Here is a 15,693-nt window from a genome sequence, read left to right on the forward strand (position 1 = left end):
TGTTGGTGTCGTGTTTGCGGCAAATCCCTATATGTTACATCAACAACCAAGTGGACTGTTCTGCTAATAGCACATGGAGGAGGATGTTATCACCAGAACACACTGTGTCTGACCTTGAAGGGCCGAGTGGGACCGCGGCCTGGAATGGAAAACAATAACAAGACTATAAAAACAGAATGAAGAGTTGTTGTTATCGAATCCCACTTGTATGGAGATAGTCTCAGACAGACAGGAAAGTGCCAGTTTAGTCTTGGCCAGGGGACAGGGGAGACACAGACGTGCCCAGATAACATCCTGCCAAGAACGGGTTTCTTGCCCTATCAGCTTTCATGATCATAATATTATTATATTATATTCTAAGATGCTATGAATTTCGACATTTAGCAGAATGGAGACTAAAAGTGAAATGGTATTGCTGTTTGGCATTAACATAGACAATAACCCGCTGGTTTAAATTAAGCATTGATGTCGCAAGGTAGATTTGTGGTCAATTAGTAATTTCTGGATTTGTTGATGTTGCTCGAATTGCACTTTTTTAAATTTGTTATTCAGCAAATAAATAAAACCAAAATCGCCTACACTCCACACGGGGGCAGTGTTGTATCATATATGGACGCAACGGAGTTGAATGGAATACTTTGTACTACTTTGTAATACTTACCATCAACGTCGCTAAAGGAAAATCCAGGTTTATTTATTTGTATACATTTAGCGAGTCTTGTGAAAAACAAGTCTAGATTTTCCTTAAGTGGCGTTGATGGAATACCCCCCTGCGTAATTAACAATAAATAGGCCTACATCATCGACAGTGATAATGCAGTTATAATACTGTAATAACAGTTTGTATATTTATGTATTTTAATAACACTAATAACACTGTAATAATGCAGTAATAATGCTGTTATATCTCTGTAATAATACAGCAATAACAGAAATAATGCAGTTATAAAACTATAATAATGCAGTTTTAAAACTATAATAATGCAGTTATAACACTGTAATAATGCAGTAAAAAGACAGTATAATACAGTAATAAAACAGTAAAAACTATAATAATGCAGTAAAAAGACAGTATAATGCAGTAATAAAACTGTAAAAATGCAGTAACAGAACAGTAATAATGCAGTAAAAAGACAGTATAATACAGTAATAACACAGTAATAACACAGAAATTGTGCAGTAAAAACTGTAATAATGTAGTAATAACACTAATAATGCAGTAATCACACAGTAATAACACTATGTATGTATTTTAGTATGTATGTCTGTCTGGTATGTATGTATGTGTACTATGTACGTACGTATGTATGTGGACTGCACTTATTCCAAAGCGCCTCTCATTCACCCGTTCACACAACAATGGCGGCAAGGTGCAAGGTGCTGGCCCGCTCATTGGGAGCAGTTCAGTGTCTTACCCCTCGACATGGGGCCAGCCCAGGATCGAACCGCCAACCTTGTGATCATTATACGCCTGGCTCTACCTCCTGAGCCACAGGCGCGGCTTGTGCATGTATACAACGTGTGCATGTATGTATGTATGTATGTATGTATGCATGCATGTATGTATATTACTATGTATGTATGTATATTACTATGTATGCATGTATATGACTATGTTTGTATGTATGTATATTACTACGTTTGTATGTATGCATGTATGTATGTACAGTACAGGCCAAAAGTTTGGACACACCTTCTCATTCAATGTGTTTCCTTTATTTTCATGACTATTTACATTGTAGATTCTCACTGAAGGCATCAAAACTATGAATGAACACATGTGGAATGATGTACGTAACAAAAAAGTGTGAAATAACTATAAATATGTCTTATATTTTAGATTCCTCAAAGTAGCCACCCTTTGCTTTTTTGTTGTTAATAAAATAAAAATGTTGTTGTTGTTAATAAAATATATAATAATAATATTAAATATATATATAATAACATATTATTATTAACACATATTATATTTAATATTATTATTATATATTTTATTAACAACAAAAAAGCAAAGGGTGGCTACTTTGAGGAATCTAAAATATAAGACATATTTAGAGTTATTTCACACTTTATTGTTAAATACATAATTCCTATGTGTTCATTCATAGTTTTGATGCCTTCAGTGAGAATCTACAATGTACCAAATAGTCATGAAAATAAAGGAAACACATTGAATGAGAAGGTGTGTCCAAACTTTTTTTTGTTCAGTACCAGCAAAAAGTTTGGACACACTTTCTTCATTTGACGTGAGGTTGACGTTTCGACAGGCTCGAAAATGAAATTTAAAGTTATTGTGATCACAACATCTGGGGCCTCATTTATAAAAAAGTACTTGAGTACTTTCTAAACGGACGTAAGCATTATTTATAAAACGGGCTGAGATGGTTTAAACTTGCGTACGTGCTTCCTTCTATAAATACCAATGCAGGTAAAATGAACGCAGGTGATGAGCTTTGTATTAACGCCCTGTGATAGCGGCTCAATTATAGCGGCTGAATTAAGCCAAGTGCTATAATATAGGGTCGTCTGGAAGTGGGAGAGGGCAGAGAAGGGTGGCTTCTCGGTAAGTTGCATTTGTAACGTTTGATCATGACAACTAACCAGGCAAATGCTTATACTCAGTAGGCTACTCAAGTTGTAAAAGAAAATCAGGGGAGGTGGTGGATTTGATCATATGAGGAATTTTAGCATCCCCTCAGCGTCAGTGACTTCAGTGTCAGTAAAAATGTCATTGCATGTGTGCGTGCCCCCTCGCACCTTGAAATAGCAGTAATATCACGTTCATTGATAAAATGACAAAGTATGGAAAGAGGGGGACGATTTTGACTGTTTTTTATTCCTCAACTCAAGTGCTGCTTATACTGTAATAATATAATGGTCTTATTCTTATCAGGTGGTCTTATTGTTATATGGCTGCGAACTCCCTTTGCGAACTCCCAGACACCAGAGAAAATCCAGTATAATGTAGCGCATGGCCGGGCAAGGTCCGTTGTGGAACGCACTAGGCATGTTGAAGGGGAGATAGACAGCTAACTTACAAGGTTACAATGGTAATGCAGCCCTTCAAAGCATGGTTCCAAGTGTACTGTGAGAACATACAAAAGAGCAAATCCTGACCTATCATGTTTTATTTATCTGTCACAGTCTGCACTTCATTGGCCTATAACCCCATATCCTTAAAATATCTACTTGTAACCCTTCCTCCTATTTCACAACATGCACAAATGAGTAACAACAACATACATACTCATACAAATATTAAATAAAAACATTAAAACTGTTAACATTAATCAAATCATGTGAGCATAGTGCAGCACTTTTTGGCTTGCAGCCAAATGGAGAATAGAGAATAATATTGTTTCAGTCACACTGAAAGTTTGAAAAGCTCTTACATATTCTCAATCTATTCCCAGAGTAGTGTATTTGATTGAGGTCATTAACTTTGAGATTTCCAGTCATATAGTTTAGTGACTTGTATCAGATGACTAAAACAGTGACCTGGGCTCTGCCACCACTTCGTAAGAGGAAAACCATCTTCATTGGTCCTTTTTGGTCTCTGATCCTCTCTCCTGATTGAGTTGTTCCTGCTCCTCTGCTTCCTGTTCCTGTGGTCCATCTTCAAGAAGCCTATCTTCACTAAGGTCCTCCTGGTCCCCAACCAGCACCTTGCTGTACAGCTTCTGCTGCTCCTCTTTAAAGGTGTCTTTCACCTTAGCTCTCTTCAGCCCTCCATCCCCGGGAGAGCAGACAAATACATCAATAAATGCAAGGGAAGGCAAATCCCAAAGTGTGTGTGTGTGTGTCTTCAAAACTCACCAAAGCCGGTCCACTAGCCCTCCCTGTGTGGCGATGGCTGCTTTCACTCTGTTGGCAAACTGCACAGCATCCTCTCCCTCCTTAACAGGGAAACACATGAAAAGGAATTAGTCTGAACATGAGTCAACATGGACTCTCATCTACAGCAGTGTTCAGTGTTGACTTATCTCAATCGCTCCTGAACTAGAAGTCCTTATTAACCCCAAAAAGTATCACACAGGCCAACAACCTCAGGTGTACATGACAGGTCTCACCTCTCTCCTCATGGGTGGCAGGTACCAGACGCTACAGACGATGGCCCAGCTGCTCATCATCCTCAGCAAGTAGTTCACCATTCCAAACTTACTGCTGTTCCAGAACGCATCGCCGAACCGAGGGTCGTACTGTCACACAGAGCAGGACACAGGTTAGAGTGTTAGAACACATCGGATCAGAAAGAAAGAGAAAGATGTGCATACACTAGAAAATCATTGTTGGCCATCTTTGGTTTATAAGTAATGCACTTTGCAAGGTAGAATGTTATCAACAAGTGTCTTGAACGACAACATGTTGCCAGCGTGGTAGATGTGGACAGCCCTTCAGAGAGGACGAGTTCCTACCTTGATTGCCACGGGGTAGACAGTGCAGCCGATCTCAAAGCTGCCCTTCTTGAACATCATCACCGAGGTGTTGTTGATGCAAGTACCTACGTGGAAAATATATCAATGACATGCCATCATTTGCATTAGACATTAGCACAGTGAAACAGACATAGCTTACAATCATCTATGCTGACAATCTATGCAATGTATTAACTACTCCCAACCTCACCATACTAACCCTCTGGGAAGATGAGAATAGGCAGTTTAGTTTTGTCCGCCACATGGTCACTAAGCCTGAAAAAAAATAAAAAAAAACACTTAGTCAATAACAAACTGTGTTCACCAGATTATGAGGCGGTGGTGGTGTTGCTGCTTTTTAAGTCCCTTTAACAATAGTCTGAGAATGACAAATTGTGTGTGTGGTGTTTCTCAACAATCAGATGCAGTGTTACCTTTTGGCCACATGGTGTCTGTCTTTGACTTGAGATCGCTCAAACCAGATGTGGGGGCAGGATTTCACCATGGCTCTCTGGACGACCCCCATAAGCCCTCCGTGTGCCTGACCAACCTGAAGAAGAAGGTTCACACTCAGCTTCATAACAACACAACTCCAGATGTGGGTGACACATTTACAATAATATGCTGTCCATATGAATGAATGAATGAATGAATGAATGAATGGTCTTTATTGTCATTGATATAGTACAGGTACCATACAACGAAATTTGGGAGGGGGGGCTCCCCTGGTGCTAGGAAAGACAAACTAAAAACAAGAACGGAAAAGAGCTGGTTTACATAAATAAAGGCTATGTACACTATCCACTATACTATACTATACAAATAAAACTGTGCTGTACTCTATGCTATGCTATACATATCCCATATACATGATACCACATGTAGCAGAGGTGATTTGGAATCCCTGCCTGTAACCTCTAAGCCTAGATATACATGTACCACGAGGATGTCCTCTTGGTATACTGCTTTACATCTGTGGTATCCAGGCAAGAGGTCCCCAGTTCAAACCCTGCCAGTGGCACACACATGATGCTAACCATGCCCATAGGATTCATACACAACTTATAAGAAAGTCACCCCTTATTAGGGTTAGGGTTAGGGTATCAACACTAGACAGTTTCATCCTGGGAATATCCATACCATAGCATAGCAGCCATCATTGGCCAAGATGATGACATCAATGGGAGTTGTGTGATTGGCCACACAGATGCCTCCATTCTTAGGTTTGTTCTCACTGTGGACAGAGCAAATGGACTGAATGATAGGCTACACAGCACCAACAATCCGTGAGTACCCTGTAGCATCCTAATGGACATACAGTAGCCTGAGTAAGTAATGGGACAGTGAAGAATGTTTTCTTCTTGTGGCTCTATACTCCAAAATGTTGGATTTGAAAATCAAACAATTACTATTAGGTCAAAGTAGGGATTCTCCGTTTTTATTTGAGTATCCATGTAGGCTAAATAATATGGTTTCACTATTTAGAAATCACAATACATTTTATAAATTGTTAAATCACCAAGAGTAATGGAACAATGGCTTGACAGGTGTTTCTGCTAAGTCAGGTGTGTTCCATCACATCATTTGCACAGGCATAACAGAGCTATCACTGTGTAGTATTGATTCTAGGCTTTGTGTTTGCCTTTGGAGTCTGCTATTGGTGTGTCAACATGAGGACCAAAGAGGTGTCAATGAAAGTCAAGGAAGCCATTATTAGGCAGAAAAATCTGAAAACAACTATAAGAAACATAGCCAAAATCAACAGATTGTAACATAATTCAAAAGAAAAATGTTGTGGGGTCAATGGGTCACAGACTTCCGGCAGTTATTGCATGCAAAGGATTGTCAACCAAATACTAAACATCAGTGCCTAATTTGGACATTATATGAATCTGTCCCATGTGGTACCATGAAATAGGAGGACTATGTATAAAACATGTTGTAATTTCTAAATGGTGAAACCAATGTACACAAATACTATGAAAAATAAGATAATGTCTACTTAACCTAATAATTGTTTGATTTCAAACCAAACCTTTTGAAACAGAAGTAGTATATAGCCAAAAGAAGAAAAAGTGCTTCACTATCCCATTACACTGTCTCACTGTATGTCCTGCTTAGGGCTTACACACCGGCAGTTCCGAACGCCGGTTCGCGTGTTGGCGCTGTCTGGCGAACGATACACTGGTATGAACGCAGGCTCGTTCGCCAGACAGCGCCAACGTTTGGAGGTTTCCGAACGCGAACGCGAACCGGCGTTCGGAACTGCCGGTGTGAAAGCCCTAGCTCTGAGCTCAGCACAAGGTGGGTATTAAGTCACTGAATAGAATAAGTGAGAGCTCTCCTGAAGTTGCTGTGTGTTTCTGTTGTGCCAGAGCCCTCACCTGCCAGTGAGTATTTGGTATACAGTACCTGTGGTGGTAAGTGATGATGGCGGTGAGGGCTCTCACACAGATGCGGAAACACATCAGATGAACTTTCTCACTGAGGTATGTCCTCAACCTGAGGAGAGAACATACTGGGAATAAGCCTTTCACTCACAGAGAAACCTGCCATAAGAACAGTACACCTTGTTCTGTATAAAGTATGTCAGTCTGGGTGTATTCTAGGAAAGTGTTGGAAACGTACTTGCCGTTTGGAAAAAAGCCCAATATAGTAGTCAGGACCAAGAACAGACCAACACTAGTGGCAGCCAGAGTCACCCTGTAGAAGAATGAATTGAATCTGAATGTTAATCTTGTCCACCACACTGGTACATCAACCTACTGAACAGCATGAGAGAACTACGTTGCTGTGTCATAACATAGCCTTGTCCGGAGCGGTTCACTTATTCTTGATAAGGACATCCTCTTATTCACTGTTCTCATAAACTCATCTCATTCTCATAACTTGTGGCGTACGAGTCCAACACCAAAACAAAAGCTCTTTATTCAATTTCTTAGACTGTCATAGAAGTTTCCTGAACTGGCCTGACCCTCTCTGGCCTGAGCCTCTCTGTCCTGATACTCTCTGACCTGACCCTCTCTGTCCTGACCCTCTCACTCTCTGGCCTGAGCCTCTCTGGCCTGAGCCTCTCTGTCCTGACCCTCTCTGACCTGAGCCTCTCTGGCCTGAGCCTCTCTGGCCTGAGCCTCTCTGGCCTGAGCCTCTCTGGCCTGAGCCTCTCTGGCCTGATACTCTCTGACCTGAGCCCTGACCTGAGTGGCAGCAGAAAGCCGTAGCGTATGAGGAGGCCCAGGCCCCAGAGCACGCTGAGCCTCAGGCTGATGTGGCGGAAGTTGTAGTTGCTGCGAGTCAGCAGGTTCCAGGACTCCAGCTCCTTGGCTGAGAAGCGCTTGGTCACCTCGTCGTCCACGATGCTCTCCACTCCGCGCCGGCAGAAGTAAAAGATGTCAGCCATCTCAAACTCAGGCTCAGAGCCCAGACCGCTGCCAGTCCCTCGGATCGCCTGGATCTCCTGCTCCAAAGAGGAGGGCTCTTTAGCAATGATACCTGAGAGAGATGGAGAGAGGGAGAGAGATGGGGAGAGGGAGGGACAGAGAGATAGACATATAGAAAGATTAAAGTTGCTGACCGTGAACAATTCCCATAAGTGAAAGAGATATCAAAGCCTTTACCATTGCTATAGGGTTTATGCAGATGTTGATTCTACTCTTTTGCTCCTCTCTCCATACGCAGAGTGGCCCACTAAAAAGATACGGTAATATTATGTAATATTAATATAATTTCATTATTAGAATGACACAAGAAATGTGTGGACACTGACTAACTGTCATCAAGCAATGCATTACATTTCCACTTTTGTGCTACCACAGAACTGACATCACCTCACATGCCAATCAATTAGTCTTTTATGGGGCAGAGATTAGCAATCAACATAATTTCAGATGGCCAACTCCAGTAGTTGTGGGTTAACACACTTCACTCAATGTTATGTAATAACAGAATACTGGGAGGACAGCAGACTGTACGTCTAGATGTAATATCCCTGCCTAAATGATTTCCTCGCCAACTTGCCACATCTAATTAACTAATGTTTGTTTTTCTTTGAAAGAACCACAATCCTTTGTTAGAATGAGGTAGTAGATGATAATAATTATTGTATCCATGAAATGCCCAACACCACATCAGTGAATTGATCTACAGTAAGATGGCCTGAGGCATACCATATGTGTGGGCGGTGCTGCAATCCTAGAAACTGTTCAACAGCAGCAGGGAGGAATTGTGAAATTTAGTGCAGAAAAGTCAGCCCATACAGCAGGGAACACTGTCAGATGCTTATGTCTAATGCAACAGGTTGGTGTCTGATCATGTGTTAAGGGCAGACACAACAGGACCAAGCCCTTGAAAATCCAGGGGCCAATCTTTATTTTTTTTACATTGAATCCATTTTCCTAATTAATCCTCATTAATTTGTTGATACTCTATTCTCATTCTTCCGATGTGCATTAATGTGATGTTGTGCTCTAGATAAAGGTTCTGTTCAAATAAAACATAATTGTCACCAGGTTAACTCAGAGTTCACCATTAATGTCTAATGTTCACATGCACGTAGACTCGAGGTAATGGACCATGTGTAAACTCCTCATGTTTTCTTCTAACTTGAAAGCATGGTAATACCACTGGGTAGTCTTAATGGAATCTAGGATCCAACATGATCAAGGGTCTGTCACACAGGGATGAGCAAATCATTATCGATCATAATTTGTTTTCATTAAAAGAGTCGTATTTTAGGTCCCAGGGCAGCAGGAGTCATTCATTTTGACGTTGCATTTTTAGCGCCACCTGCAGGAGTAAGCTCTGCCTGCATTGCGTTGCATTATAAGCACTTCTCTCTCTGCTTTCCCTCGCGTACATTCGAATGCGTGAAAATGTCATTTTTATTTTTTTCCGATGCCTCAGCCCGCTGTTTAATGTGGCCAGGGTAAGCATGCTTACAGCCAATCAGTAGGTCTTTAATTCCGATAAGAGCTACTGATTGGCTCTTATCACTTTCAAGTTCACTTAACATTTCACCTCTCGCCCGGCAGAATAGCTTATGCCAGCTAGCTTATGCCAGCTAGCTCAAACGATCTAAATAATAATAATCAATAAGGATAACTTGCTTGATTTTGTGAATATGGACATTACTGTCAGCGACCTAAAGGGATTTCGTAGACTGGACTGGACTGGAAAAACAGAACTACTGGCTAAATGCCGCCCGAAGCCACCGCTCACCGATCTTCACACCCAGAAAGGGAGAGTCGCTAGGGGCTACAGCAAGCCTGGTATGAGCGGTTTATATGATTTATATGATTCGCGAGGCTGGTGATGTGTGATGTGATGTCAAGTGCCTGTGTGACAAAGTGTGAAAAGAAAGTGTGTTGTGAGTTTACTATGGAGGATGGAAACGGTGTGTGTCTGTGTTGTGCATGTGTGCGTTTGCGATGTTGAAACTGGACTTGTAGATTTCAGCAGGTTGGCTACTTGAAAAGATCTTGGTTCAAAAAAGATTGAACAATGAGCACCCCTGATATAGTCGAAACTGGCAACTGTTTTTTTTGTTTTTGGTAATCTGATCACAAAGTGACCCTACAGTTTATTAGCGGGTTCTAGGGCATCACAATTGCATTTCCTTGAAACGGCGTTCACTGATAGCGTGTATGTGTAATTATGTGTATTTCTATATCTTATGCTTACCCAATCTAAAAGCTCACGGCACGTGCCTGGTGTGTAGATTCTGCTTTATAATGTCCCTGAAGTTGTCTTTATTCGTAACCCGTCCAGTCCTTTCTCCATCCTTGAAGTAGGTGAACTGTCCTATATCAAAGATAATTCAAGACAGACATTGAGTTGAGTCTGTGTCTGACCAGGTGAATTCACCTCAAAGACCTTGAGAAGGGTCTTCATGTAGAGTCTCCGGATCCCAAAGGAAACACCAAGGATAGCTGGCACAATGATGAAGACCAACCACACAGTAAGGGAGATGCCAAGGAACATGCACAGTAGGTTATCAACGGGGAAGACGAACCAGTCCATGTTGGCACAGTTGGGGGGTTAGGTGCAGCAGGGTAGTGAAGGTTGGAGGATAGCTAGACCACGTGTTGCATTATAGCCTCAGCTTTTGAAGCCTGTTAGGGGCTGTTAGAAAAATACATTATGTCTGTTAGAAATATAAATTTTGCCCAATATCTTTCATTATAGAGATGCAGCAACGTTAGAGCAGAGAGTATCCACTTCACAGCTCTCATCTGTATCCAAGCGCCTGCAATAGGAATAGGAATATTACTTCATTATGCGGTTCACTAGATCCAAGTAAGTAAGATAAACAAACATGTCTCTAGCTAGCTAATAATAGAGTTGTTTTGAAATGTATACGTGGTCACAGTGAGTGGGTGGCCATCGCCAAAATGATGACAGCTAGCCTATCACTGTAACAGGCCAAACAGTTGCATGCAGAAAACAAAAGCACATTATGAAATTCATGAAGTCATTGTGTTGAAGTTAGCTAGCAATGTAATACCGGTAATTAGCTCTCTGTCTCTGCTCTGAGCACAGGCTACAGTAACAGGACGCTAGACGGAGAGCATCCTCGTCTATTCAGTGCTCTGGGCAGAGAAGTATTCACTTTGCCCTGTATCGAAATAAACACGACCCCGTCAAGAGTAAAGTGTATGTCTGTTGCCAATAATGTTTGTAAAAAAAAACAAAAAAACATGCACATTGTATGTAGCTACTCTGGTGTGTGTGAGTGATATATATTTCCTGCAGTTAACCAGTACGTTCCACTGTTTCTTCTACCTGACAACATTCACATAATTCTGTCGGATGTTTTCCCATAATGTTAAGAGTTCCATTCAAATTACTGTGCCCTATTCCTATTCAGCAGGCCTGTAACTTGTAACTTTTTTGGTTGGGTGATTCTCAAATGATTTGTGCCCTCTCAAATGTATAGTTTACACTAATCTGCTGTCTATGTATATTCAGTGGCATTTCCCCTGCCTCACCTTGTATGGCACACACAGGGGATGTTCTTGTTGCAGGGCTCTCAAGTCTCACGCATTGGGCGTGAGACACACGCGGCGTGTGAGCGTGTGAACGGGTTGAAATGCGTGTGTCTCACGCCCAATGCGTGAGACTTGAGAGCCCTGTTGTTGCTCCTATGCAGAACCTGAGGGCCCGGGCCTGGATCACATCCAATTCTCCAAGCACAGTCTTTGCTGCTGATCCATATACCACACTCCCATAATCCAGCCTTGATCTAATTAGTGCTACATATATACATTTCACGGATGCTACATCAGCTCCCCAGTCCAACCCTACAAGGCATTTATCCACAATGTTTTTAATGTGTTCCCTCCATGTTAATCTGAAGTCAAAGTATACTCCCAAGAATCTAAATGTCTCAACTACCTCTAAATTATTTCCATATAGTTTTAACTGGGTATTTCCTCTATTCCTCTTTTTGGTGAAAACCAAAACCCCTTTTTCACAGAGTCCCATCCTCTGCAAATAATGATCTTCCCATATCTACCAAAATATTTCCAAAGATATCATTAATCATGATAGAGAATAGTGTAGGACATCACACTCCCCTGCGGTGTTCCATTTCCCACCTCATCTATTAGACTCCCTACTTTTACCTGGATGGTTCTTTTATTAAAGAAATCCATAATCCAGATAAAAACATTACCTCTAATTCAAAAGCCCCTCCTTCCATATCATATCATATTGTGAGACAGTCCACCATGGTTGGCTTTCCCTGTTGTTGTTGTTGTGTTTATGTTACCGTTATTGTTGATTGGTTACTGTATGTCACATGATCACCCAGAGAGAGAGATAGCTCGTTACCTTGGTTACGTAAACAGTCAGTAAAGGGAACAACGCTCATCGGTATGGACAGCAAAGCTGCTGTTCTGTGCCAGAGCTAGTTTTCCCGTCATCTATTAACCTGCCATCTGGGACACAATTAGTTGTATCTTGTATTGTGTATTGTGTTAAGAAGAAGTTCACTAAAGAACCAGAAACGGAGAATCCCTTGTCGTGTGAGTCATTATACCCACGCACATCAGACGGACAAAACACGACAACTGGTGTCTGAAGTAGCGATCATCCGTGAGTACATCCACCTGACAGAGGAAAAGCTAACAGAAGCTAACGGAAGATAATAAAGTTATAAGAGCCAAAGCTAACGGGAGCTAATAGGGGCTAACAGGAGACAGCTAGCTAGCCAGCTGACTGGATTCAGGAGTTGCTACAACAACTGGTTGAGTACTGCCACCTGGTGGTGTTTGGGCAGACTGTACTCCCGTTAGACTCAACTAAATTAAGCGGACAATTCCATTAATAAACAACTCAACAAAATCAAAGAGACAATTATATAAATAAACAACTAAATAATACAAAGAGACAACTACATGAATGAGAACAAGACAAGTGGAACAGACAATCCACCGAAAATAAAAGGACAATTACATGAACAGAAAACTCAATAAAATGACAGAGGAACAAGGAGCTACAGTAGGACCTACTGAGCCTGATAGAGCCCCAACATGGCTACAAGCTTTGTTGGATAGCCAAAATCAGCAGACAAAACACCTGCAAATGATGCTAGCCCCCGTACTAACACACATAACAGGAGGAAATCCCGTTACACAGCAAGCCTCACCACCACTTGCTGCTTCCAGTCGAAATGGGGATAAGATCTTACAGCGCCCCACATTGGACAGGCATGCTTCTGAGCCTGAAGCTATACCTTCAGCCTCTTGGGATATACCAGTAAGACCAAAAACTCGTGTTGGTGCCCCCTTTGCAGCTGAGTTGGATGTCATCAATCAGCGCACTCGCAACTTTGGTCCCACCAGGAGGGGCGGCAATGCTGAACCTGACAGTAGATGGAGAGACACTAGAGACTCTGAGAATGAAACCCAACGCTCATTTCCCTATGGTGAGCAGAGACTGAATAGTTCTGGTCACAACAGTCAGCACACTCTGCAAGAAGTGCGTAGACCTAAACTTGCCACATTTGAAGGAAATGATGACTGGGACTCTTTCTTGTTGCCATTTGAGCGCCAGGCCAGGAAGTATGGATGGAGTACTACAGAAAGAGTGGACAGGCTGCATGAATGCTTAAGAGGAGCTGCAATACGATATGTCTGCTCACTGCCAGAACGTACACGGGAGGATTATGCTCTCTTAGTGGAGGAGCTTACTCAGCGCTTTGGGAAAAGAGACCCCCCTACCACAGTAAGGAGAAAGTTGGGAGAACTTCGGCAAGGTAGAGAGGCGTCAGCTGAATTTGCAGAAGAGGTGAGACGCCTCGTCACACTTGCATATCCAGGAGTGGATCTCCAGCTGCAAGATCAACTTGCAACTGATGCCTTTCTTAAAGGTCTAAAAAATCAAAAAGTGGCCTATGAAGTTATGAACCGAGATCCATGCTCCCTTGCAGAGGCTCAAAAGTGTGTAGAGGCTCATGAACACAACTTCAAAGCTACGGTGGGACGTGAAACAGAAATAAAGAACAGAACACGACGCATTTCTTGGGCTGATGATGGAGACATCTGTGAGGACTTTACTCCTACCTCTCGTAGGGTACAGACCCCTCAGTATGTAACTGCTGAACAGTTTGCTACACTAACGGACCAAGTCAAGACCCTCGTACATACAGTAGGGAATCTACAGCTGCAGTTTGAACATCATAAAACTAGAGCAACAACACAACGTCCCCTGTCACTAGAGAGGACACAGAACCATTATCAGGTGCAGCCCGGCCGGATGCGCTCCCAGTCACCAAGCCCAACCCGGGGAGCAGCTGGCCCATGTTATAAATGTGGAGAACAAGGACACTTCAGGAGGGACTGCAGTAGATCGCCGAGCCCAACAGCTGCACGTAACCGCGGTGACAAAGGCCCAGACCAACGGGGGCGGTCAGAAGGGAGACTACATGCAGATCACAAACCACAAGGGCTACAGATTGGCTGCACCAAAAACAAGGGTGAGAGTCTACAGATTCCGGTGACAGTAAACGGCATTCCAACACAGGCTGTGGTGGACACGGGAGCCCAGACAACAGTAATCTCAGAGGAGCTGTATAGGAGTTTCTCTGGAGGTGATCCGACAAGCCTACGTAAGACCTACCTTCTAAATGCGGGAGTTGGAGATGGCATGGAAGCAAAACGTGGACTGAACGTCACCTTTAAAATTGCAGCCAAAACAATCGACTGGGATGTACACGTAGCCCCCATACGTGACTCTGTCCTCATAGGATTGGATCTGATGAAGACTCATGATGTTGTCATCCACACCCGTGGTAAGGTGTTCATCGGTAACGAACTTGTGCCCTCCAAAATAGTAAGAGGGGATGGATCAGACTATCATGTTGCCAGAGTGACCCTAGGAGAGACAACCACCATACCACCTACATCTGAATGTGTGGTCTGGGGCGAGGTGGAAGAACCAAGGCCAGGTGTTCCAGCTGTACTAGAGCCTTTGAACATCACAGAAAATGTAGTCTCCGGGAGTGTTGTTACCACTATGGAGAAGCGGGTGCCAGTCCGGCTATGCAACTTCTCGACCAGCAAAGCGGCCCTGCCAAGAGGAGCATGCCTTGGACTCTTAGTTGAAGCTTATCCTGAGGAGCCATCATGTTCACCTGAGCAAAGTGTAGAGCCCATCATAGAGGGAGAGTCAGAGAGTGTGCCATCACTGGTGGTTGGAAGAGTAGCAGCAATCTCTGAGCTACCTGAACATCTCCAAAGCCTGGTTGGTGCTACTAGTGAGGCACTCAGTGAGGAGCAACAAGAACAATTTATCCAACTGCTAGTGACCTACCAATCCCTCTTTGCCAAAAGTGATTCCGACCTGGGTTACATGTCTGCTGTCACACACAAGATTGACACAGGATCGGCTAAGCCTGTGCGCCAGCGAGTGAGAAGGGCACCTCTTGGATTTCAAAGTGAAGAGCAAACACATCTTCAAGACATGCTTAAAGCCGGTGTCGTTACACCATCATCATCGGAGTGGGCCTCTCCGGTCGTCTTAGTACGCAAGAAGGATGGAGGAGTACGATGGTGCATAGATTACCGCGGCTTGAACAGTCTGACGGTAAAGGACGCATATCCTTTGCCCAAGATTGAAGAGTGTCTTGATGTTCTTGGGGAAGCTACAATGTTCTCAACACTTGACCTTCAGTCTGGCTATTGGCAGATAGCAGTGGATGACCAAGACCGCGGGAAGACAGCATTCATCACCAAATGGGGCCTCTATGAATACACCCGCATGCCATTTGGGCTCTGCA

The 15,693-nt window shown here is 42.8% G+C and overlaps 1 pseudogene across 1 annotated transcript; it reads right to left on the reverse strand.

The window, feature by feature from the left end:
• Positions 1 to 3,536: 3,536 nt before the first annotated feature.
• Positions 3,537 to 10,433, reverse strand: LOC308149743 (glycerol-3-phosphate acyltransferase 4-like; annotated as a pseudogene). The gene is made up of 12 exons: positions 10,278 to 10,433; positions 8,033 to 8,102; positions 7,613 to 7,907; positions 7,044 to 7,118; positions 6,828 to 6,917; positions 5,556 to 5,649; positions 4,850 to 4,965; positions 4,636 to 4,691; positions 4,416 to 4,501; positions 4,071 to 4,199; positions 3,817 to 3,896; positions 3,537 to 3,732 (listed from the first exon to the last, which is right to left on the reverse strand). The product of its transcript is annotated as a glycerol-3-phosphate acyltransferase 4-like (transcript).
• Between the last annotated feature and the right edge of the window lie 5,260 nt (positions 10,434 to 15,693).

Source organism: Nansenia antarctica, assembly GCF_963989245.1.
Source record: "Nansenia antarctica genome assembly, chromosome: 2".
NCBI lineage: Eukaryota > Metazoa > Chordata > Actinopteri > Argentiniformes > Microstomatidae > Nansenia > Nansenia antarctica.